Source organism: Chelonia mydas, chromosome 1 (genome assembly GCF_015237465.2).
Source record: "Chelonia mydas isolate rCheMyd1 chromosome 1, rCheMyd1.pri.v2, whole genome shotgun sequence".
NCBI lineage: Eukaryota > Metazoa > Chordata > Testudines > Cheloniidae > Chelonia > Chelonia mydas.
Genome location: NC_057849.1, coordinates 26268551 through 26295921, shown reverse-complemented (window position 1 = coordinate 26295921; position 27371 = coordinate 26268551). Strand labels below are relative to the sequence as shown.

The window sequence follows — 27371 nt, the reverse complement described above, 5'->3', positions numbered from 1 at the left end:
ATATAAGAATATAGACAAAATTCCATACATTATTTCAAATATTACCTCCAAAACATATAGGTAAGTGCGAGAACAATCTGCTCAAAACTCCTATCCGAAGACTTATTCTATCAGAGAACTGGCTTTTTGCTGCTATTATGTTAGAAGTCTTAGCCACCCTATCACCATATCTTTCCTCCTACTTTAGTGTTTTGTCACTTATGGCTCTTGGAGGTTATATCTCTTTTCCACAGGTAAGGTCATAGACTCATTACCTGTACATTCAGTTCTGAAGGCAACTTATCTGCTGTGCTCTTTTGGCCTCTTGTATTGTTTAAGAATATCATTCTTTGAATTTTGCCGTCAGTAAATTTTGTCTCCTTACTGAACATTTCTTCTTCCAGATCAGTGACATATATATGTGACAATCCAGCCCAAATGCTGATTCTTGCAGCAATCCACTAATCTCGTCCCTCCATCACAAACTGTTTTGTCTCACAAATACCCTACTTCTGAATTATCTGAACTGGCTCTGAAACTCACCTTTTTGCCATACTTGTTGATTTTGTTAGATTAAGCTTTTTAGTAGGTTACTATACCAAAGAACTTTTGTTAAAGGTCCTAGAAATAATACCCATAGCTTCCTTGGCAACTCCTTTTTCCACTAACTTTCTCAAAATATCTTATTTGTTACACATGTGCTATTCGTTTTTCTTGTACTACATCTTAATTGCTGAAGTCATGCTCGTAGTCCCATAATTACCTGATTTTTCCCAAAACTGATTCTTAAAAACATAACTGATATTTCTAGCTAGCTGGGCTAGCTAACCCTAGCCTCATTTGCACTGTCCATCTAGCTCATCCATTTCTACAGCATTAATTTCTTAATTTGTCTACCTAACAGTAAGATTGGTCAATACAAGACAGAGTCCGAGACAATTCCACTCAAATTAACATCTTCCTTACTATACAGAGCACTACAACGTCAAAAACAGCAGTTGTCCATAACTTCCTATGCTCTGGATGCAATGACCTAGTTCCAGTCTCACTGTAATTCAAGAAGATATATTGCAGGTATCTTATTGCCCTTAGCTGTATCTCCTCGATATAATCATAAGAAAAAGGGAGTTTCCAGTTTAAGAACCCACCCATAACTGATTAGAAAAGTAATCAATGAGGAGGTCTTACTTTCCAGTAATCTACACATGCCAATCTGCTGAGCCTATTTCAACATCCGTCATTAATGGACCATTTGGGACAGCAGCTCAAAGAGTCTCTTCTATATTGATGATCATACGGGCTACCTTATTACAGAAAGAGAAGGCTGAGTCATACAGCCGTTGAGTCTTACACCTTTGTAAACCCTTATTTTCTTTTCTGTTACAAATAATGATCAGATATCCATGGGGAACTCCAGCCTCTACTAGATGAAAGACATGGACTTCATTCATGCATTAAAAGCTCACAGTAAGCACTCTTTCTTCTACAGGGGCTACTTTTGGATGCTGGAAACCACTCTACTGTTCCTTCCTAAATACCAAAGTTTGTTTTGCTGCATCTTTCCTCTTTTCATTGTTCCAACAATACCTCTGATGTGGTGGATGGATATATGCACAAGGATTTTATTCCCTGCCCATATCTGTCTTCTTCATGCTTCATACATCCATTAACCTGAGGCTTTCTTCCAGGTTATTATACAGAGTTGTTTTTCCACCCTCCCTTTCCCAAGAGATCCTCAGCTTTGAAAATGGTTTCACAGCTGTAAGAAGCAGCTAAAAGATCATAGGAGGGAAGTGCAAACAGGAAAATCTGTAGTTAAGTTATCTCCATGAACTGAATTGGGGTGGGACTAATCCTGCACTGCCTCCGTATTGGACACATGTATTTAAAAGTCCCATTTACTGGTATGAAATAGCAGTGCTGCTGTTTTGATGATGACAGAAGGTACAAGCAGAGTTAACTAGAAAATCCTCAGCAAGACGACTCTATTCAGACCAGGGCAAAACAAAGAGATACCTCCCTGCCTAGGGTACCTCTCCTGCCGGTACAAGCATTCCAGTGGTTAGATCTCAGGAGTGGCAGTCAGAACTTGTAAATTTTCTTCCTAGCTCTGCAACTGACTTTGTGTGTGACCTCAGCCAAGTCATTTATGGCCTGATACTGAGCATCTTTAGCTCATGTTCACTCCAGTGGGAATGTCATCAGGCACTCAGTTCCATGGAAAATCAGGCTACTAACCTCTCTGTGCTTCATCTTATTTATCTGTAAGTTGTGCTTACTGCTTATCTGCCTCACAGGGATGTTGTGAAGTTTAATTAGTTTATGTCTGCAAAGCACTTCGAGATCCCTTGATGAAAAGCACTATATGTGTTCACAATATTATTGCTGACAGCTAAACAATCTACTTGGTGTCTGAGGGATAACTAGCACTAGCAGCTGAAGGAGGATTCCAAAGGGACAGTATTCCTTACTCGGCAGCTCCAGTCTCTGTGCTAAGCTGCCGGGGATTCCTAGATGTTTCCGAAAGATTATATGTTTCAGAGGCAGAGTTTCAGCACAATGTGCACTGGATTAGACATGGGAGTTAGCAGCAGTTACACCTCTAACTTGGCCCTGAGATGGAAAATGTACTTATCTGGTTCTTTCAGCTAAAATAACTAAGTCAGAACATGGAGATGAACAACAACAACAACAAAAACAAAAAGTAACAGAAAGGTTGTTGGTTTTTTTTGAACACCCCCAAATGGCTTAAAGTTGTTTACACTTCTGTATGCATTAATTGCTCAGGACACAGATTGATTTATTTATGGCTCAGAAAAGAATTCCCAGTTCTTTGGATTTCCACAGAACAAGCACCCCCAGTTCTGCCTGGCCACCTCAGCCAACCCACCATGCAGTTCTCCATTATAATGCTAATGCAGTTCAAACAACCAAACCCTGCATATTCTATTTATGCAATAAGCCATTCTTTAGGTCACTTAGTTGTGTCAGTTTAAACGTCAACATTCCCATGCAGAAAAACTGATCTTTTATTTACTTGTGAGGGAAGAGACGGCAGAGAAAAACACTTCATTATAAAAATGTTCTTTTGTTTATTGGGGGGGGTCCCACACCCATTGAAATACATGGGAATTTTTATTAACTTCAGTGGCCGTTGGCTTGGGCTCATGGTGAACAATATTTTAAAGTTTTGAATATTTGTACTTTAATAATTGCATATTATCATAGAAGTATAAAGCTCCCAACGAATTTGTGTTTTTACACGCGTGGGCACACAGAAACACACACATTATTAGAACCTGATCCAATGTCTACTGAAGTCAAGGAAAAGGCTGCATTGACTTCAATGGACTTTGGATCAGCCCCTTTAAGTGAATTTAAGGCTCGAATCTACAACCGTTAATCTCACAAATAGACCCATTATTTCTAAAGAGCTCCCCACAAGAGCAAAGGACGATGGTCAGGCCATTAGTGCTCAAGAAATGTGCTGAATTCCCAGTAGAGACACAGACGTTTTTTGCAATTAAACTGAAAACAGGGTATTTTCATGCTTAATTGAACCCCTCCCCCTCCCCCCCCCCCCACACACACACACACAAAGAAAATCCCATTTTGAGCCCAAATTTGAGACATCTTGTTAAAAAAACAAGGACAATTTTCAGCACAATTAGGCCGACATTTGAGCAAAGATGGAGACACAACCATAACATGTAAAAATTCAGTGCACAGGATTCCCACGCTGCCCTTGCAATGAGCCTCAACCCTGACCTGCAGGAACCGCTGTAGGAAAGTTCTACCATTTCCCTCAGTCTTTTGCCTCTCTGTACAGAACACTGAGAAGGGACACAGTTAAAATCAATTAGTGCCAACTATGCGATATGCACGTCCATTAAGAACTAGAATGACACCACCAACTTATATCAGCAAGCCACTAAGACACCAGTTAGTGACAATTTTGGCTAATTACCATCAAGCACTACATTCAAGACAACAATCAAGATACGAAAGCACTGGAGTCCTTTATCAACCCTACTGCCCACAATACAGCTCCCATACCATCTATCACTGCAGACTGGTTGAATAACAGAAACAGCCAGCCCCGTGGGGGTTTCTTATTAGCAGATGGCACAAAAACTGCTCCCCTACTCTTCCGAGTGCACACTTTTCCGTGAGAGGGCTCCATCCTAGGAATAACTAGGAGGGAGTCTGGAAGCAGATAAATGTGTGTGTAAGGTACGTGAGAGATAGACAATGCCCTGAGCTGAACAACCCTAAAAGTACAAAACTGGTGCTGATGACAAACAACCTGGACATACTGTGGGGCAGGGCAAAGGACTGCAATATACAGAAAACTTATCCCTTGTTCAGAGAAACTTGGTACTCAGCTATAATCCACACTAAAATAGTGTGGCTCTTTCCCCCCCTCTAGTGGCTGAACCACACAAGAGGTTTATGAATCTTCTGTGGCTGCTCCAAATGGATGGACAGGGTCCTGTTGCCACAAGCAATGGACATTTGGAGTTTCAGATACAGAGGTCCCTGTTCAATCCCCACAGACTAGGGCTGTTGTTATACAGTGAGAAAGCAGAGGGGCCAAACCATGACTTCTGAGGCGGATAGGATACGCCTTACGTTTAGGGACAGATGCACACTTGCAGATTTTAGAATTAGGTGGTCCAAGGAATACTTTGCTGTGAATACCTGCAGATGAGATAAAAATGAACCCTTTTTTTCCCCCTTCAGGAAGCACAAGAGAATCAAATATTCAGCGACCAAGAACATCTCAAATTCCCAAGTGTTAACCTAGTTTGAGGACGAAGTTCCGTGCTTGAAAGTTACCTGCATGTCAATGAGGTCTGAATGAATCACTGGGAATCTTTAAAAAGAAAAAGGAGTACTTGTGGAACCTTAGAAACTAACAAATTTATTTGAGCATAAGCTTTCGTGAGCTACAGCTCACTTCATTGGATGCATTCAGTGGAATGTATCCGATGAAGTGAGCTGTAGCTCACAAAAGCTTATGCTCAAATAAATTTGTTAGTCTCTGAGGTGCCACAAGTACTCCTTTTCTTTTTGCGAATACAGACTAACACAGCTACTACTCTGAAACCTGGGAATCTTTAATCAATTCTATGTCTCAATGATCTTTAATCAATTTCCCCAGAGGCACACAACCATATGGCTATATGATGCCCTTCCGTTTCTGAGAGAGAACACAAACAGGAAAAAAAAACTTCACATGTCTTCACCAGTCATCGTTTTAATGTGGGAACAGTCAAGTCACTTTCCCTTGGTTGCCAGTGCTAAAATATGCTAACAACAAGGGAAGACTTGCAAAGAGCTCACAATCTGTATTCAGCATAATTAGCAGATGCCAATTTTCAACTTATTACTGCTTCTTCATTTCTATACTCTAAGAAGGACATCAGCGGCAACCTGTTATCTAAATGATTGTTTTCTTTGTATGGATATAAAGCAGCAATCATGGGAAAATACAGCCACAGAGCATGTGTTAGCAAATATCCATCCCATTTTGAAATGACTTTAAAAAAAAACAAAAACTGTTGTTGTAAATGAAGAAATTCATGCCTTTAGATGGGCCCGCTGTCTCTTTCTTCATACCTTGGAGTTTAAAGCACTGCAAACTAAAAGCATTGGGCATTTCGCAGAATTACCAGTTATTTAAATATGCACAGGCAAGACACAAGGCAAAGTAAGATTAGTAAAGGAGCTTGCTCAGCTGAATCTGCTACTGATCATTTTAAAACAGATGAAACAAAAGCACTTAAAAGAACGCATCTTCTATGCAGAGAACCAAAAACTATAAATGAATAAATAAAATGGAGCCTTTCAAATTCAGTACCTAATAAAGCAATGCAACCTTTAAAAATGTTACTGCCAAACCACCAGAATAAATAGAATGTGTGACAGTTAAAGGGATCAATCTATAGTAAGTGCATACACTTTCATTCTGCAAAGCCAGAATATGTTTCATAAAACAAAGCCCTCTTGAACGAAGAGCTTTTAAAAGGATGGACATATGCAAAAAATTTCTTCGCTCATCTAAGTTATGGCTTTAACAGGTTATTACAGTATAAAGATCACAATGACACAGTCCAAACAGCATCTTCCGCTGCTTTGTGTTTAGTGAAGGTTTTATTCCTCCCATAACATTTCGTATGTTTCAGTATATCATACACAATTATTCTTACAAATCTGATTATGATTACAAAGGATAAATGTAAAAGTCTTGTAGGCTGTCCTTGTGCATAACCACTCATTTTCTTCTGACAACCTTAGATAAAAAACATCCAACAACTTAATTTTCTGCTAGACATAACAATAAAACTCTATCATTATTGTCCACAATACTTAAGAAGAAAGAATATCTCACATGCTTCTCTAAGCCCATATGCATGCACAGTATAGGATAGCTTCCGTGCAAACCTATTTCCCCCCCCTCCCCCCCAGGTTAAACTGGTCTCTGTGGAAACTAATAACTTTCCACAGTATGCACTGTAATCCAAGTAATAATTTTAAAACTGGCATAAGCTGCAGCCTGCTGAACTAAGGCATTCTTACCTTGCAAAGAGTGTTTGAGTATATTTAATTACTGTAAAAGGAAACAATGAACATGCTGCCAAATAGAGAGAGAGAGAGAGAGAGAGAGAGTGTGTGTCTGAAACACAGTATATTTCTGAGTTGGGGAAGAGGAACAGAAAGGATAAGATGCAAAGTTAATATTTTGTCTTTATGCTTCAACCAATGTCGAGTCAAGTGGGGGAACTCCTTGTGATGAAAAGGAAAATTTTCAGGAAACAACAATTTTTCCTCAGATGTAAAGAGCTTTGACTGGATGATGTACAATAGTGTAAGTCAAAAACCCTCATATCCTTCCTCCTCATGAGCCAATTAGTTGCAAACAACAAACAAACATTGCACAAAACAATGCACGAAGACGTTTAACAGAAAAATTACAGAAGCCCTTACCTTTTAGTCAGAATAAGTGACCAATATGCATAATAAACTCAGTGGGCATGGTTGCTGTACACATCTCTCTGTGGACTTCTCTCTAGCAGTCCCAAAAGCACTGAACATAAAAAACTCCAGCCTGCCTGCTTCATTCTTCCGCAACAGAGATACATGCTACCACGGTAACGAGGAAAAGCAACAAGAACTACAGATCTTAATTTCTTAAAAATCCTTGTGCTTATATAAGAAAAGAGAGGCAAAAATAGAGCATACTTTCACTGAGAGGAACTGGCCTTGGCTGTATACCTAACCCACAGCAGAGGATCATTAAGTTTGAATTTCCCTGCTTGCAAGCTTTCTGGAAACAAATAAAGTCGGTCTTTAGGAAGGAGGGGGGAAAAAAAGCAAATGCCTGGATTGGGGGAAGGGGAGCAAAGGAGGAGGAGGAGAGAGCTCCTATGTGACATACATATGGAATGAGCATTAGAACAATGCTAACAGGATAGCCAAGCAACTGCTCTCTATGGCAGCAGTTTTCAAAGCAGAGCTCCGCAGTTTTGCAGGAAGGAGAGGAAAACAATAAAAATGTATTATTTTTTCCCCCACAAAAAAAAGGAGCTAATTCCAAAAATGAACGGGAATGAAACAATAAGTTGCCAAATTCGGCAAAAATTGCCTTGTCCGCTTTCCAGCAATGCAGGCAGAAGCCTGGATGTCTAATGCTCTTACATTTTATGCAGCTCGCCATGGGTTCGTCCTCCCCTCCCCCCCCAATGAAGCTCTCGGTCCCAGGGGGTAAGAATTCCAGTGGACCCAATTAACACTGTACTTTGCTAGCTCCTTAGTTTGATCGATATAAAATAAGCTGTTTTATAGCGGTGTTGAAGAATAAAGCAGCCATCCAATTTGTGACTGTTAAAGGTTGGGGGGTTTTCCACCTCACCCATCCATCTCAGAATGATCCAACAAGAAGGAAAAAAAATCCACCAGTGCAAGTGAGTGACAAGCTATTTGGTAGAAACTTGATAAAAGCATAAGGTTGGTTACTCATTTCAATGAAGGCTCCACCGTATATTTAAATAGAACACATCTTTCAAATCAATGGACAGATAACAACTCTCAAACGGACTTTCACCAGGTCAATTTCTATTGTCTAATATACCTTTTAATGGACAGGAAGTTTGACAATGGGTTTGGGGATTGTATCAGAAGCACATTTGTTTTAAGTGGATTCCCCACATTATGATTGCATATTTCCATAAATAAAATGCATTAACAAGTTCGTTGCTTTAAGGGAATTCATCAGTAATGTGTTGACTGGCTCATTCCAATAGCACGTGCCACAATGCACTCTTCAAACGATTTTAATTTGAAGGGGAAGCGGGTAGGAAGGAGTAACCCTCTCTGGTCCTATTTTCACTGATCTATCAATCACAGATTGCCATGTAAAAACAATCTGCTACAGGCTTCCACTATGGAGAAAAGTAATTATTAGACTTAACTGCTGCCATTGCAAATTAATACAATCCACTCTACAACTGACTGATACAGTTTGCACAAGACACATTCATATAAGAATGATCTAGTATTGTGTTTAAATCTGACCTGTTTGTTTGGGAGTCTCAAGTTAAGAACTTTTCTCCCCTGCACATATTTTTATCCATTTTTTTTAAACTCAGGGGAAATGAAAGACAGTCACTAGCTAGGCAAAGGCAGACATTTTATTTCGCACGACCTAGTGCAAATCAAAGCTAACAAAACCCAGAAGTGGACTTGCACACAAATACCAACTTCATTATCAGTATCTGCTATTTCCTTTTGTTTCTGATGTGGCCCTAATCTACAAACCAACCACAATAAAAAACACTGAACTAGTTCATTGACTGAACAGCTGGGTTTACAGCAGCAGACTCAAATCCATCCTGTTAAATTAATGGGAGATCGCATTTCCATAAGAATAAGGTCAATTCAGAATGTTCCAGAAGATAGATATTCATGCAGAAATGCTACTGAAGATACTGAAGAATTAAATAAGGAAATTAAAAAACCCATGATTAAATAATTTTAAGGTTATGATACTAACTGAAGGGAGAAAAAAACAGAACAAAATACTGGGATTTAATGGCTGTCCTGCATTACCTCAGAATTCCTCTCTGTTAGGCAGTTTCCCCGACATCTTGTATGTTATTTAATAGTCACAAGCCACCTTATAGTGTTATTCCATAAGATATCACATTCTGCTGAGCTAAATTACCCTGCAGTTTCAACTGAAAGTTCATTTCTTATCGTAAATGGTGGTGTAATGCTAACTTCTGTTTTGTTACATTCCTTCCCAGAAGTGGATGCACTTTAGTGATTCACAAAATAAGCTCTCTCTGTATACAATGTATCTCAGTTTAAGTGTATGAAAACCATTGGGATCCCTTCCAAACAATGCTTAGCCAAGTTGTCCTACTGAGGATGCCCACCAAACTTTCAGCCTCCTTCCATGAGACAGTGAGATATAAGATGGCAACCTCTAACAAAAGACATTTTATTTACATGGATCAGATGGGATCTAATGAGTATTTCTGTATTTGGGAGGGTAAAGTATTCACAACTTTAATGGGGGCCACATAAGTAATTAAGGCCCACACAAGCAATTAATCAATCTCTCTTCCCAACACTTCTGTAAAGTAGAACAGTGTTAGCACCACATTATACACACAGGGAACTTGAGGCACAGAGAAATTAGGTGATTTCCCCAAAGCCACAGAGAAAAGTCTGGGGCAGAGCACAGTAGTGAACCCAGATCTCTCAAGTCCCAGCCCGGTGTGTTAGTCACAAGACTGCTCTCCCTGGGTGTAGACTATAAAATGTGAAATATTTCTAGAGTTAAACTGTTAGTCCCCGAAAACCTTCAGGCTCATTCTAGTCTATTTTAGGTACCACTCAAAGGGCTGGTGATGCTAGTTAAATGCTGAAAAGGTGGAGAACCCAGCTTCCTTAGAAACTCCCTTCTTATTCCTAACTGCAAGAGCTAAGGGTCAATGGGGCCTAAACGCGAGAAGTAGTTCCCATCAGTCCTAAAGGTTGAACTCTTGGGGGCCAGCAGCTCAGCATCCTCAGCAGAAGTTTCTTGGCAGTGGAACATACTCCTTCTCACGTTCCCCACAGAGCACGGGCTGAGCAAGCTTCGCAGCACAGAGCAATGCACACTCAGCTATTCTCCAAGTTTTTGACAACACCCACATGGATCTCTTTGCCAATGGGCAGAGGGTGACTAATTATTGGGTTGGCTTCTTTTGTTGTCTGCTATGTGAAGTACAGTATATGCTTTTTATACAGTACCCATGTATCACAATCACCAGCAGCAAACAAGAGAGAGAGAGAGAGCACATGTGCAAGAAGAATGAAGATACTCGGGACACTACATCAAACTGCACATTTCTGTTTTAGTAGAACATTAAAATGGTCATGTGGTGATTCCACAGGGGAGGTGTGAGAATCTGAGTCCCCCATTGGTACCATATTTCTGAGCTGGAAGGAAGCCCTACAGAAGCAGTTCTCATAGTTATGAGAGAATGCTGGAAAATGTTACATCACTATAACCAATGCAGTAGTGTCTTCCTGTGTCTGCAGCCAGCCTCACGCCCAGAGAGAAGCAGCAGTTACCGGAGCCAGGGAAGAAGCCCCTGGGCCCACATCTCCCACCATAGCAAACCATGCACCTGCTGAATTTGAGGGGCAGGAAGGCAGCTTGCCTTTGTCTATCCTGGCTTAGAGCAAGGGGTTCCCACATATCGGTCCCCCAGAAAGGGGTGTACATTGGGCCCAACTACCTTAATCCTGCCCTGCATGCAGATTCTCCTAGCCTCTGGCTCCCCTTCAATGGCACTTGAATGCCCCACTGGGCTCTGCAAGACTGGCTACCTGTAAGCATGTGATTCACCGGCCACCACACCCTATGGAGGCTGGGCATGCCATAGCAGACTCTCCTCCTTTAGTGCCCCCTGCTGACTGCTGTTCTGGCCCTATGGTGGTCTGCTTCTTCTTGCAACTTGACACCTCCTCCCCCGGCCAGGTCACATACTCCCACCCCTTCTGATGCAAACTAACAGTCCATCAACTTTCATGCTGGACCCTCAGTCTGAGCCTGAACTCTGGTTCATACCCCTGGAACCAGGGGGTTTCAGTCGTCCTTACCCCTAGTTGGAGAGGGGGGTTCCGCTCCGCCTTCCTCAGTGGGCTGGTGAGAGAACCCAGGTTCTCCCACTCCACCAGGTTCCAGTCCAGGGACCTTTGAGGAAGCAGCCAAGGACTGACTACATAGACCCATGGCTGCCTCCTGGACCACTTCCCACCTTGCCCTGTCTTGGGCCTTGCCTCAGCCAGCTCCCCCATCTCTAAGCCTCTTCCACAGGCTCACAGCAGGGCTTCTCAGCACTTTCTGCAACCCAGCTGGTTCTGCTGCAGGAGAGTTTGCTCCACTTCCCTGGCAGGGCAGTCCCGGACACAGCTGTCATCTTCCTGCTCCCTACAGGCCCCTCCACAAGTGCACCAAATCCTAGGCAGACTCACTTCCTGCTGTTTCGTCTCAACTGCCTTGGGCTCCCTGCTGGAGATCTACCTTCCTTCCAGGAGGCTCTATCTGCTGCAGTCCTACCCTGCTTCCTGACTCCAGCCATGCTTCTCTCACTGAGAGCCAGAGATCTACTTTCCTTCCTGGTCAGGCCTTAGCTGGGGAGGCTCAGCCCTTTTAGCCTTCCAGGTATGACACTTACTGCAGATGAGTGGGGTGAGGCTGACTGCGCCCTCAGGCCCTCTTCAGGCCAAATGTGGGATTGGTACATGCCATCATACCTCCCCTCCGTGGGATTCAGATGCCCCCCTTCGCCCCTAGGGTTCTGGGGGACAGATGAGGGGGAAGAGAAAATGATGACACCTTCCCAACTGCTACCCACTCGTGATGCCAAAATGAAATGCCACGGAATAGACCACACAAATCTTAGTGTCTGGTTTAATATAGTTCAGAGAACGGAGTGGAATACAACATGAATCATCCTCTTCTCTCATCATTTGCTTAAGTTGCCCGGAAGCCCACTCTACAAGAGTAGTAATGAGCACCTAAATAAAAGTCCAAGCTAGAAAGATTTATCAAAGAAGCAGAGCTGCTACTAAAAGAGAAAGGCCAATCAGTATTTACTGCTTTGAGGGCAAGAAATAATGACCAGTGCTAATGGAGTAACACGGTACACCACAGAACTGCGATACTAACACTCTGGAGATTTTTCCCCTTTTCTCCCCTAAAAGAGAAATTATATTAAAAAAATATCAGCATTGAACTAAACATCAGAGTTCTGCAATTTATGCAGATGTTTCCCCAACACCTTTGACCCCAACTACCAATAAGGGAAATTAAAACAGTAAAAGATACACATTGTTTTACAGCATGTAACAGCTAATTCACTTTATTACAAGCATCGTCAACTCTGCTCATTATGTAAACCTTGCAACTTAACCGCTCCTGTACTCGAAGACTTAAAGCCTGAGGGGCAATATTTGTTTAGGTTGCTTAAATCGATTTTTAGAAGATACTGTTTTTGATGATTAAAAGGCAAATAAATTAGCAGATTTTTCTCTCCCTTTTCCTTTCAATCCTGTTTAACACAATACATCCAGCACATTCACAGCCACATAGCTACCAAAAATAAATAAATAAATAAATAAATCCTGACTTCAAAGCACTGGTATTCAAAATAGGAACAACTGAACATACATGCTGATTTGGTCTTTATACAAGAATGAGAGAAATGTCTGAACATTTTAAATATTTACCAAACAAGGCAGTTTGCATCATGTTTCAGAGTATTGGTTTATACATACTTTCCATAGATATGATTCATGGAGATCAGTAGGTTTGGATTTTTTTTTTCCTTTCTCTTTTAAATTACATTTTAATCGAGGAATAAACAGAATGAACACGTAATGGTAGATTTTAAAAAAAAAAAGAGAGTAAAAACAACCTTTTACAGAGCTTAGCATCAGAGAAGGTTAGCCAGATAATTACGATTTACAACTGCACAATAAACCACCGTGGAGGTTCAGCTGACTAATGCGCTATTGTGTAGCAAGTATCAAAGATAAAAGGCCAATTTCCTATTTAGAAATTGCATTTCAGTAACTTGCAACCACCAGCCCATAGGCTGGATTATTAGACTCCCACTCTCATTAATCACGGAGACTCATCAAACTATTGTTGGGAATTTCTGCACCCCATTTCCACTCTCCTCATCTTAGTCCCACTCAGGAGTTCACTATTAAACATCTGTACCCAACTATACATAAAAAGATAACTCAGTTATCTATCACACAACAATGCTCACAGAGAAAGAACGGCCCTAAGGTTAAAGCTGTGAACCAGAATTCAGGAAATCTAGGTTCAAATCCTGGCTCTGCCACAGACTTCGTTTGTGACCTTAGGCAAGTCACAATCTCTCCCTGACTCGGATCCTCTTCTATAAAATAGGAACATTCTTCCTCCCTTCATCTGTTTTGTTTATTTGGATTATAAATTCTTTGAGGCAGGGACTGTGTCATACTATATTTATGCACAGTGCCTCACTCAAGGGAGCCTCAAACAAACAACCACATAGGCCCATACAATGTGGAAGAAAGCAGGGAGAAGGAAGACAAGCACAAATAAAAGCACCACTACTAGATGTAATAAATTGCTAAGTGGCATGTCAATGATCCCACAGTGGGGCTGGCAGAATCCCAAAGGCAGCATAGGTGGAAGAGGCCACATCAGCTTTACAGTGTCTCATGAAAGAGCGCAGGAATCCCTAGGTCATGTCCTCTGGCTTTAACTGACCAAGAGATGGTGAAGAGTCTTGTGAAAGGTACCAGAATACACAGCGCAGAAGACAAGGACAAAGGTCCACATCTCCATGATAAAGCTGTAAAAGCTCTGGAAGGAATAACTTTGTAGCAATATCAGCATCTGAGGCCTAGTTGCAGGAAAGAGGCATGAGGATCATAAATGTTCCAGGAGACGCACTGCAAGACAGCAGACAAAAGGAGCCCAGAACTGGCAGATGAGAAAAATCCAGTGTTTTACTGGAAGAATGCACATGAGAAGGAAGGGGCAGGGATTATGGGTAGCTTGATATCACTGGAGAAGGAGGAACCATTCAGTAAAGGAGCCAGGCACTAAGGAGTCACACACCTCACAAACTGGCTTTCAGTGGAGCATGACCTACCAGTAGTCAGATATTCTAAGTTAAGCATCAGTGGGCCGAGTCAGTACTTGCATGGAGAAACCCCAAATGTTGCAAAGTGGTGCTGGTCATTCAGTGGGTGAATTCTTCTCTAAGACTCAGTACTAAGCCAATTCTCCTTTCACTCAAGATGTAAAAGTGAGGCCTGGACAGGGCCATGGTCATTAGACAATCCCATGCTAGTTCTGCGAGAATAAGGGTGTTAATCTTTGATCAACACCCAGACCTTGAACATCTAAGTTTTGCATAACTGAGGCTATGCCTACATTACAGCTTATGTCAGCATAATTTATGTCACTCGGGAGTGTGAATAAATTGCCCTCCTGAGCGACGTAAGTGACGCTGACATAAGCACTGGTGTGGACAGCGCTATGTAGGTGGGAGAGCTTCTCCTGTCGACGACATAGCTTCCACCATTTGCAGGTGCTGGAGTAATTCAGCCAACAGAAGAGCTCTCCCCCGTCAGCTTAGTGCAGCCACCTTAGAGAGTTTACAGCAGCGCAGCTGCATCAGTGAACCAGCGCTGCTCTAAACTCTCTAATGTAGCCATGCCCTAAATTTCCCCAGAACAAACTCCCCCTCTTTAGGCTGACATTGCTGGAGATTCAATGCTGCACTTCTAAGACATTCAGCACAGAAAAGGAAAGAGGGGCCATTCCCAAGGTGGTTTTAAGGCCACTTTGTATTCTCCTAATCCTGGGCTGCTCTGGGGGCTGGAAAAAAGCCCATCTAATTTATGGCAGCCTCCTCAGCGTGTTCTATGGGCCACATTGCTGTGTAACATGGCCCCACCTTCAACCCACCCCTCCACCTCCCGATAGCAAGGCTTGCATTGGGATCCGCAGAAGGCAGCCTCACAGTTATCTTCCACAGCTCCTCGGCAGGGGTAATCCTCCCAGGGCAGAAAAAGGGCTTTTTAGGGGCCCCTTTTACACTGCTCCAGTCCTTTCACCAAGAGTAAAGGGGCCGAAGCAGGGGTGAGATCTCACCCCCTCACATACTGGTGAAGAAAAGTTACCACAATCCATCCCAGAGGTGGCAACGTTTGGTGATAAGCAAGTACTGACATGTTACGAGTTACACAAGATATCCCAGAGAATGAATATTCATAAAACACAGAAGTAAGGGTAAAGGAAAAACCAGAGTCCCAATAATACCCATCAATACATCCTGCGAACTCGTGGTGTCATACGGAGTGGAAGCTGAGGGGGAATGAGGCTCACTGTGTATGGCAACTTCCACCTTCTCTGTGTATGTATGTATGTATGTATGTATGCATGCATGCATGTGTGTGTGCGTGTGTGTGTGTGTGTGTGCGCGCACACACACATACACATATATATACACATATACACACACACACAGAGAATGGAACATATATATTCTTACTATATGTTCCATTCTATGCATCCGATGAAGTGGGCTGTAGCCCACAAAAGCTTATGCTCTAATAAATTTGTTCGTCTCTAAGGTGCTACAAGTACTCCGGTTCTTTGTGCAAAAAGAATACGTTTTTGTTTAATTGTTAACATCAGTACCATACAGTGTGAGTAATTAGGTTTATGGAGGTTTCCTGGAAGAGGCAGTGGCGAGGCCAGCCTCTCAGGGCAGATAAGTGATGGAGTTTTGTATATTTTTATACGTTTGTTCAGTGCCCAGAAACTACAGGCACTTAGAACCCTTTAAATAAATAAAGCATGTTGGAGTCATTCAACATGAAAGGCACTATATAAATTCAAGTTAGCTGCTATCGATGGAAACGGTTATGGAAGATTTACACAGGATGTGGGGATAATTTGAACTGCCAAAGAAGAAACGAAATAAAAATCAAAAAAAAATTATAAGGCCAACAGCCGTTCAGCAAGCAACAGATCAGGCCAAAGATCTGAGAATAATTCAAAGAGCTACGGAGGGAGAAAATACGCCACCACGCCTTGCTAAGATTTGCCCATGATAACAGAAGAACATACGTCCCATTATAAGGAGCCCAAAACGGGAGATTCTGTAACCATGAGCCAGAACACGTAGTCATATATAATTAATGCAGAGTATTCTGAAAATGAGCTTAAAACGTAGCCATGAGCTTCCCTTTAAGGAATCCTCCTGCAGTGCTTCTTCAAGGCACTGCTAGAGAAGCAAAAGGTATTAAGATGAAGAGAAAGGGCCACACTTTCTGCTGGTGCAGGTGGAATTTTTCTCATTTAAGTCAATGGAGCCATAATAATTTATACCAGTAGAGACTCTGACCCAAGATTTTTACCTTTCTGAAATGAGAGAAAGAAGTTTTAATCCAATAGCTGTAATTTAAGAGTGCAAAACACTGGTCTAGACATTTTTACAACATCTTAAGGGTGAAATGAAGTTACAAGCAGTGATTTACTGAGATTTAGACAAGTCGGTCTTCCGCTGATTGTATGCCTGAAATTTTAGAGGTACTAAACTACGATGCAGCATTATTAAGTGACAACACAAATCAAGGGACATTAGCAGTTTTGTCATCACATTCTACCAGTGTGTTTGACTCCTTAGGTATTTATAAGTTAATCTGTGCACATGCAAAGTTAGTTGATAGTTAAACTGCCTTCCATTTTGCAGGGTCACTAAAATACCTAGTGCTCTTCATTGCAGGTCTGTATTTCACGTTTGTGCATGCACAATGTGGTCAACAGAAACGAACTGAAATTCTATAAACTATGTAGGACAGAGCATCAATATGATGAAATTGATTAAAAATGGAATATGTAACAATTTATCTGGATTCTTTCCAGCACATACAATCAATCCCAGGATCATGGAGTAGAATATAATCATTTACACATGCACAGGCCCTTCTGACGGGGTACACAGGCCCCACGCTCATGAGGAAGGCACCAGAGAAACCCTACATGCAGGGCTAGCCCCGCCTCTCCAGCCCTGTCAATCACGTATGGTAGGAAGGAGACCTTTAAAAAGAAGGAACTGCAGTCATCTGGGGGAGAGAGATCACCCTAAGCAATAAAGAGCTGGAGTAACTCCTTAAGCGGCATGGGGAACTCCCATGCAGGAGATCTCCACTCTGACCCTTTGGGGACTACAGCAAACTCCCAGGGTAAGCCTGACAGAGTCAGCCCCATAGCCACCCAGCCAGAAGGACTCCTAGAAAACCGCTACGCAGGCAGCCCGGTACTGCTGGCCTTTTCCCCTTTTGAGTTGACTCCATGAAGAAGTTATTCTCAAATGCACTGGAGCATTTATTGCCCTTTTGATCCCCCACTAGAAGAGACACAAGAAGGCCCACAAAGGGCAGAGTCCCCATTGCAAGGACTAAGAAACTGGGACCTGAACATAAGCTACCCAGTGCAGATAACTGAGTGTGGCCAGGGTCTCCCACTGTCTGGGTAAAAAACCAAAGAGGGCTCTTTCAGGCTCTGAAAATCCAATTTCAGACTCTGCAGTAGAATGGAAACAAAATGAACCCACAAATATGGAAATGCAAATCAGGTGCAACTGCCAGTCTGCATGTGCAAACACAGTTTTCGCAAAGGCAAAATGCATTTCCCCTGGGGCAGATTCTGAAGGTATGTTTTCAGATACAAGGTGAAAATTTAGAGCCATTCCATAACTAGAATAAGCATTACATAGTTAAAGCTGTTAAAACAAATGCCATCAGCTGAAGGGACTTTTTCTTTCACTAGCACTTCTCTTTCTGTGACATGAAAACAATGAATTTAGAAGGCTGACCACCTTACTAGATTGGTCTGAAAGAGTTAAGTGCTTCCCTGCTTAGATCTTTTCCTTTCCTGAGTCTCATGGTAAGTACTGGAAGATTTATGTGCAATGAATTTCCAATTACTGATCTCCACCAGCTGGGCTGTCAATCAGACTGTCTATACACTGGATGTCTTCACCTCCCTGTTTCCTTGTTATGCACACATGCTCACAAAAGCATATAATTCTACATAGAGATTCCCATCAACTACAGTAGGTTAAATGTTGTCTTGGCCAGCCCAAGCTTCCACAGTCCTCAGTCTTTGGCTTGGCTTATTTTCTGCTCTGCCCTAGCTACAGAACCCAGGAGAGCAATTCCAGTGGTGGATCTGAAAGACCAAAAAGAATTTTAAAAGCAGAATTACATTTTCTGTGACCTTTCTCCCACCAGCAGCCCTCAACGAGGAACTGATGGATTGAGGGAGGAAGCCAGGCCTCTTTTCACATCAGGAGACTGGTGAGAGATTTTTAAGATGTTACAACTGCTCTTTGAACTCTAGGACATCAAAAATCCCCATATGGTGATGCAAAAAGCAAGGTTTAAAAGGACAGACAAAACCACTACTTTCTGCTGACACTTCACCTCATTTCATCCAGGCAGAAGTGCATAATGGTTTCAGACCAACTAGACAGGCCATCATTGGCAACATAGCAGGAGCGCCAAAAAAGCATCCTAGGGTTTATCTACACTACACAGCTTTTAGCAACACGGCCGTATCGCTAAAAGTCAGGCAGTGTAAATGGTGTTTGTTGGCACTTTTGCCGACAAAATATTTCCACCCCCTATGAGCGAGGTTCGCGTGGTCGACAGGAAAGCACTCCTGACGACAACGAGCGGTTTACACTGCCACTTCCCAAGGCAAAAAACTTTTGTCTTTCACGGGGGGGAGAGGAGCTTTTTTAAGCACTTGTGAATGACAAAAGTTTTGTCGTTCAATTGTCAGTGGAGACATAGTCCTAGGATTCTCCTGGATTAGGTGGCCCTTGGTGCCATGAACATCTCCCATGCTCCATCTCATATCTAGGGTTTCCCACCCCAGATACAGATGAGCGCACAGTGGTAAGTCAGGACCTCCAGCTTCTTTTTACCACTTCCCTCTCCCTTCCAACCCAGACATAGGGTTCAATTCCCTTCACATGGAGAACAGCAGCAGCCACAGCTGGAAAGGGCCTTCACACACCCCTTAACAGGATCACTTGCTTATTTCTGAAAGACGCACTCTGGATTTCTCTTGCACATTTGCTGTGTCACCACTTGCAGCTGGGCTCCCCACTCCCTTTATGCTGTCCCACTCTGACCACCCCTCAGATGCCCAACATTGCTTTACAGAGCCCATTGCCTCACCTATCTTCCTACTCTCCATTCTCTCTCTTCCTCTAACAATCTCCTCCTCTCCGACTGCCCCCAAGAAAGGTCCTCTAACACTAAGATTCTGTACCATAAATAAGATTCTTTTATTAAAAATGGTACAGAACATGAATGACATGTGCCCGTAACCCACCTGATCACTGTTGTTTGGTGTACCCTTTCCCCCACCCCTCTGGTTGTTATTTTGTCATTTTATCTTGCAAGCCGCTCAAGGCAGGGATCAAGTCATCCTGTACATTCATACAAAGATCCCTGATCTCTGCCGGGTTGAAACACAATGTATATAAATAAATAATATGGGGAAAATGGGTAGCACCACGTTGTGGTTTAAAAAGGATCTTTGGCAGAAATTCAGGAAGGCTTATGGGTCATTGTATCTCAATTTAAAACTAAATGGAGCAGCCTGCACTACAGAATCAACAGTTCACTCAACCCCTTCCTAGCGGTGAGATTGGCAATGAGGAAACCAGTTTGAATAATACAGTACAGACACTGAGCCCATGCTCTCAAAAGAAGAGTCATGGAAGCTACAAAGAACTCGGGATCTAAGCTGCTAAAGCAGTACACTAAGGGCATGGCTACACTGGAAACGTCAAAGCGCTCTCGCAGCAGCACTCTGAAGTGCGAGTGTGGTCGCGCGAGAGCGCTGGGAGACAGCTCTCCCAGCGCTCCTGGTAATCCACCTCCACGAAGGGATTATCTCCGAGCGCTGGGAGCACGCCTCCCAGTGCTCGGAGCCTGTTTACACTAGCGCTTTAAAGCGCTCTGACTTGCTGCACTCAGGGGGTGATTTTTCACACCCCTGAGCCAGCAAGTTAGAACACTATAAAATGTAAGTGTAGCCAAGCCCTCAGTCGACCCCACCTCTCACATGAGCCAAGCATTCTGCATCCACATTCTATTCAGGTTCTACCAGCTTAAGGAATAATAGGATAGCTGGATTCCTTTTTTTTTTTTTTTTTTTTTAAAGTAATCAAGATGAAAATCTGAATTTTTGCAAGCTGTCCGACGTAAAACAATGAGAGAACACATGTATTTTTGCCTTAGTTTACATTGTGTAGTCCCTCTTTTCTTACATTGGGTTAACTTGTTTTTCAAAATGATCTACACACAGAATTTGCATGAAGCCAAATTTCACAAATAAACTCTACAGCACTATCAGCTCCTTGAGAACGCAGACCTGCTTCAGTACTTAGACCAGAGACCACGGAAAACCTAGAGTCCTACATGGAGTGCTGGTGCTGACACAGCAGATTTTCAATCACAGATTTCTAGTGTCCAGTCAAGATTGGGACCCCAGTGTGGAAGGCATTGCTCAAAACACAGAAAGACACAATGTCCTGCTTTTGAAAACATGAAGGACATTCTTCCATTCAAGTCGGTAGGGCACTAGAAGGCACTGAGCTCCTAGCAATTGTGTCTTCTGACTAAGACCTGAGGAATTAACCATGCGTGGCCATAAAAAAGAAAACTTCGTGGCACTTTTACAAGAAAGGAGTGTTAACAATGGAATCCTGTCCAAATTCCAACTGAGGACAACCACGCTACGCCTATCAGTAAATATCGCTCGATCTGGCTCTAAATGTGCAATTACACCGTTATTACATAACTGCCAGTGCTTAGGAAAAGTAGACTCACAACCAAGTGACATTAGCAGCTTTGCCATCCATTCCCTTCCCTTAGTACAGGGGTGTTCTCTCAGGCTACAGCTACACAGCCTGTGGCAGAGAGCCTCCAACCCTGGGTCAACAGACTCAGGAACACAGGGCTCGGGCTACTGTGCAACTCAGGCTGAAACACCACCCCGCCCTCCCTAGGCTTCAGAGCCCAAGCTGCAATGACTACACAGCTATTTTTAGTGCAGTAGCATAACCCACCCCCCCACCCCCAAGCCCACCTCTGTCAACCAGGGCTTGGCAGCTTGCTGCTGCCTGCTGCCACTGCCTGTTAAGGGCTACCCAAAGTCTCACAGGCAACGATTTCTACCGGGGGGGAACAGCAGGAGCTGGAGTGCAGCAATCCAGGTCCCGCTATGGAAACATGCATCCAACACATTCAGAAATTGCTGGGCCTAAACCCAAGTCAAACTCAAACAGCTGAATCAGCACAAAAGCTAGAAACAGATGAAGCTGGAAGATAAATGTGACTGCGGAAAAAAACAAAGGTGGGGGTATAGGTAAGGCACACTAATGCTGAGGGCGGGTATAAACACACATAGTAGGTATTTGAAGACCAGCCAGTAAAGTTTTAATTCTCAGAACACCAGCATTTCCTGACTGCCAGTCAAATAAATCCTTGAGATAACACCCAGCATTCCCATTGGCAGCTATAAAAAGACACAAAAAAGTGGCCAGGTTAAAATCGTATCTTATAAAATAAGATCTACACCTATGTTGCAACGTCATATAATATCTGGATTATTAAAACTGAAACAGTTGTAAACATCTAATTTCCTTTTTGCTATTTATGAGTTGGTGTACTTTGTGTATTTCTCATACCTGGGTTATGCAAACTGGCTAGCCCCTTTCACTTTTGTTTAGAGTCAGTTTCACTCAAAACGTTCTCATTCATCAGTGTAGCGCAGCAATGTTTATGTCACCCACATTGCAAGGATACGTTTATGTTCTGAAACACAATTTTCCCTGGATTAAAACAACAAAACAAAAACTAGTTCTAGTGGTGTCAGGTTTTCTAGGAGAAAGTTTTACAAAAGCTAAATTTTGAGCCACATATGATTCAACATCATCCCTTTTAGTGCTCATTATCTTCTGCCCTGAAGCAATGAACAGTGGCAGTACAAGTTTCCCCTATAATGCTCTGCTAACATGGCAGGGCTGAAGTGGGGAGCAAAGGATTTTATTTTCCTAAAAAGAGGCTCTCACACAGCTTTCAAAAGTTTGTATATATAACTGCAAAGGGTTAAACACCATAAGGTGTTACTCTGATCTGATGTCCTCAGGTCTATGAAGTTACAATGGTGTAAAACCAGTGTGAAGCAGAATCAGACCAAAAAACTCTTAATGAAGTGTGAGCTGGATGTCTATATGGATTTCCGAAGGATGTTTTTGTATCAAGACGCATTCTATATATTATTGTTTAACCTCTTTCAGGACCTAGATCTTTGATTTCAAACTAGCACCCACGGTCAACAAGATCAGCAACATTGATTAAATCTACAGGTACCGAAGAGACAGTGATATTACATTTTCTAGAAACACATGCTTTGCCAGACCGTAACACTCTGGAAAAATAAGTTTACCTACAGAGTTGGACCAACTTTAGTCGTAGCTTTGGTGACAGTAATAACAAATAATCCATTTACCACCTAAAATTGTTACAAGGTAAGAAACTGAATTATTAAAACTTACAGTACATCTGTCCTCTGTCTGTTCAGAGTGCCTTGATTTCAGCTGCAAATAAGAGTCTAAAATACCTCTGATAAAATCTCTCTCATTGGTGGTTCACTTAGGGTTAAAGTTTGAAAGTCATCCATCTGGGTTTGTAGTCTGTAGTTTATTGCCACCATGACCAGCTAGGAAGCGTAGGCATTTTATCAGGAATTCAGTGGCACAGCAAAGCTTTAAAGTATCCACATACAATTCTGATTCCAAGCAAGCAGAAAGCATGCAAAAAAAAAAATTATGCCATGACTAACCATTCCCATCATTCCTCCCAACTTTCTTCTTCGCAATGAGCTGAATCAAGAATTTAAAATTGGTCACAAAATCACCATTTTTCCTTAGAGAAAGGGGTTTTTTAAACCAGAATGCAAAGCACCGATTTTTCTGTTTTTGTGATTTAAATCTATTAATTTGTGTTAACAGAATATTTGCAGAGTGGTTCAAAAATGCTACAAGCCTTGCAAATACTGCTCACATTTTCCTTGCCTGCATTGCTGTGAGGTCACAGAGAAGTCAGAATTTAATCACAAGTGTAAGCAGCAGCATATTTTCTCTTTGAAATAGCTGCCACCTGGGGGCATTAGGTGTGTTTGAGCAACCTAGCTCCGTTAAGCCCACACACCACTGTGCAGTGGTATTGTGGAGCTTTTCTGTACACAACACTTGTGAGAGGTGTGACCTAAAATCAAGGGGTGAAAATTGATCAGGGGGAGGAATGCATAAAATTAATATCAGGGTATTAACAGTGCAGATTGTCAACCAAAAAGCATGGATGAATGTACTCTTTTTTTTTTTTTTTAAGCTATTACTTCAGTTGCTTTAAAAAAAAATTTGAGCAGGCGAGAGGAAAAAACAACAGGGATCAGTTATTGAGTGGCACAGTGACATTTGAAGAAATAAAATTGAAAGCAAGCAGAAAAGGTGAAGTGCCTGAAAACATCTGAAAGATTTCTGCTCCACGGATGCTTATGTATCCTCCTGAGCTCTGACACTGGCAGTTCCCCGATGGTGGTGTAAGACAGCCTTACAGGAAGTGACAGGGTTGCGGAAACGGGTTGATTGGACACTGTCCCACTAATGACAAAAGAAATAGGGTTTCACATATGAAAAGTGGGTCATGGACAAATACAAATGGGAAAAACCCAGTGTAACAGAGCAGCGCTCCTAGCGTCAAGACACTACCAGTGATAATGGAGTAGTTAGTGGCACAAAGCCTGAAGCATTTATTAGTGTCATCATTATTACAGACATTTCTAAAATACCCATCAACCTGTCACTGTTGTATTTGGGGGCTGACCTAGGTGAATTTCAGTGTATGTGCCCTCCGCTCCTTAGTCCAGTCTATGTCTGTGTTCTTTCAGTCTTATATTTCTATGTGGTGCAATAATTCATCCCTCTTCGCCTTCACTCCCCACCCTTTCTTCCTTTCATGGCATTGTGCAATTGGCCTTTCAATTACACTCTAGCTCCTCTCCCTACCCCCACCCCAAGCAGTCCGGGCCCTCCTCTCTTCCCCCTTCCTTCAGTAGTGCTCGACTCACACACACTGGCTCCCTCGCTCTCCCCCACCCGGAGTCTCTTTCTGCCCCGGCCACCCACGCTCTCTTCAGAGGCCCCTTTCTCCATCTTTTCTGACTTGCCCCCTTCAATCTCTCACCCTCTCTTCTGGGGTTCTCCCACCCACCCACCCACTTTTGCCCTGCCTCTCACCAAACCAAGAGGGTGATTTGGGGTCAGAGAGCACTAGCAGAGCCAGGCTGCATGGGGGAGGTCAGGAGCCTTCGCAAGGCAAAGGGGGGTGAGCAGGCTGGAAGAAGGAAGGCTGACAAGCTAGGGCAGCTGCTACTGAAAGACAGCAGTGAGACTGGGGGCTGGGCAAGCCCGTTCTGTGAGCAGCCCAGAGCCTTGGCCTCTCACACACTCCTCTTTTCTCCTCACCCTCACAGTAGCTTTGCAGAAGTGGTGCTGCGGTATCAGCAGCCACCACTACCTGGCTCCAAGGTTTGGCCTCATTCGCACGCCTCTCCCTGGGAGTTCAGCTCATCGTGTCCCCAGCCAGTGAAAGGCAGGCGTCTGAGCAGCCCTCTGTCTCCGCAAAGGGAGTGGGTACTTTCCCTGGAATTCAGCAAAGCGCCTCAAAGGCCACTTGTGGGCACTCTGTTGTAGCATCTGCCTGCCAGAGAAAGGGTAGGGCTGGATGGTATCCTTGGGAAGAGGAGGAGGGACGCAGAATCTGATCAGCAGCACTGGGAGAGGAAAGGAGCAGCTGTGTGTCAGTATGTCTCACTGTCAGGGTGAGGGAAGGGACAAAAGCACTGGACTGTGAGCTAAGGGTACAATTCCACACCCTGAAATAAACTAGACTTCCCCATTCCCTCCTTAAAAATTAGAAAAAAATCAGATTTCTTAAACACTGCTTAAATGATCCACACCCCCAAAAGAATTAAATTACCATTTATTGCCTATTCCTCCTATTAAACATTTATCAATTTATTCATCACTTCTAGAATAGAGACCTTTCATTTGTTTTATAATGAAGAAACCTTTGATCTGCAATTCTCCACGGCTACTATTTTTTATTCTTCAGTTCTTCTCATTAAAAATAAATATCTCCGTTCTCCAAAATGCAGCCATGGAGAACTCCAAATACCCACTTTTAACAATAACAAACTTGTTTTAGCCTTATCTTGATTAGGTACACTGAAGATGTTAAAAAGGATTTTTTTTTCCAAATGGGAACAGTACTGTTCTTCAGCAGAAAAATCCCACTCTATAATATGCCTAAGAATCACTAAGGTTGAAGATTTGCAGCTATCCAGTGTTTAGAGAGGGAGCTGAAAAGGCAGTTTCCTCAATAAGTGCAAATGCAAACAGTAATAACAAAGCCGCACACACAATATCCTTGTCCTGGCATAGCATATCAGGCCAACTTTAAGTCAATCTGATGCACTGAATGCTCTTAGCTACATCCCCGGTGTTTACCAAACCACCTCAAACAAGGATTGCTTTTATACCCAAAGCCAGAGCTTCAGGAGATAACTCAGAGACCATATTTTAGCCAGATTTTTTCCCCTCACCTTGTTCACAATAGCTGGATGTACAAAGACGCTCCCAACAAAACAAAAATGTCTTGCTACTTGGGTGTAGCTGTCCACAGCATTACATTTATTACACACACCCAGACTTGACCATAAGCAAGCATGCGGCTAAGGCACAACCCTTGCTTTGCTTGACATAAAGGGTCTGATTCTGCTCCCACTGAAGTCAACAGTAAAACTCCCAGCCGGGTCGGCCCTGTAATATCTTTGGAACAAAAAGTACACATCCTACACATCTTTCCAGAACAACAGGCTTTCACCTCTCCATTAGTTTATCCAAGCTTCCATAGCTACAAGAATTTGGGGTGAGAAAACGTGCTGCACTGACCCTTTGGAGGCACACAGAGCCCAATTCAGGGTTGTCCCAAAATCCCTTCCTGCAGTTCTATCGTAAAGGTTATGTGGAGCTGCCATATTAGTCACCGAGAAATTACCCTGGCCCAGGAGTCGTCCCGCATAGTACAGAGCTGGCTATGCTGGGGCTACACCACCTATTCCCATAACATAGGGGGCACGGCAGGAGTTGCACTCTGCTACAGTTCTCCTAGCTGCTAACCAAGTTCTTTAGATAGGGCTGGTTGAAAATTTTCCACCGAAAAACTTTTTTTTCCAATGAAAAATTGGGGTTTTGACTGAACAACATTCTTCACACCCAGTGTCTGCTTTCCACGGAAAATTTCTATCTTTTGTTGAAAAACCTGAAGACCAAAATACTTCCGTTTTTCATATTTGGATAAAAATTCCAAGTTTTCCATGGAAAATGTCAACAAAAAAAGTCATTTTCCCCCACGATTTCCATGGCAATAAATCCCACTTTTCTGACCCGCTCTGCCCTTGGGACCACCACACAAGGCACAAGTTGGAGCAGGCCCCAGAACAGAGAAAGCACACTGGTGGTAAAGCCCCCTCGACCCATTCAGATCTCTGTTCTGGTGCTGAAGTCAGCTCAGGTGCAAGGATGGCTCAAGCCCATAGAAGTCACTGAAATATTTAAAACACTGATTTAACAAAACATACGCATTGTGTGAAGACCCTCCACAGTACTGAAGGAAATAAACAGCTAGCTTGGTAGAGCACCAACAATGTACTCCACTGCCAAAGTAAGAGAGTGTATCTCAGGATCAGGAATTCCAAGCCTCCAACCAGTGGAAAACAAACACATGGTGAAGGCAAGCCACAGAGTTTCTGGGGAAAGGCAGTCATACTGCTTAGACAGCAGCTCTTGCCAACAGACCTATCTATCTGTGTAGAGAGTGCTATCATTGACCCTTTGGGAGGCTGCCAAGCTGCTTACCAGTGATCTCTTCTCCACCTATTCAACAAAGCTATAGCAAGTAGCTGCTGGAGTTAAGAGGGAGCAGAAATGGGACATGCAGGAGGCAGAGAAATCAGGCAACAGCTAAGCATAAAAAACGACTACATAAAAGACCCCATTGCTAAATAGCGTTAATTACATTTTTGGCACCAAATGCAAGATGAACTGAAAGTATACTTTGCCTTCTATACACTGAACACGCAAGAGTATAACCCAGAGATAAGAGTTCTG

General features: G+C 42.8%; 1 protein-coding gene across 8 annotated transcripts in view; it reads right to left on the bottom strand.

Moving 5' to 3' along the window:
- The window catches only part of FAT3 (FAT atypical cadherin 3), a 544317-nt gene that overhangs the window by 448579 nt on the left and 68367 nt on the right, over positions 1-27371 (bottom strand). For 6 of the 8 annotated variants that reach the window (XM_043528740.1, XM_043528763.1, XM_043528773.1 and 3 more), the window contains exon 1: positions 6970-7275. The exons of the other annotated variants lie outside the window; for them this stretch is intronic. The gene's annotated coding sequence lies outside the window, so the exon portion shown is untranslated. Of the gene's footprint in view, positions 1-6969; positions 7276-27371 lie in introns of those variants that run through there. 8 annotated transcript variants of the gene reach the window in all.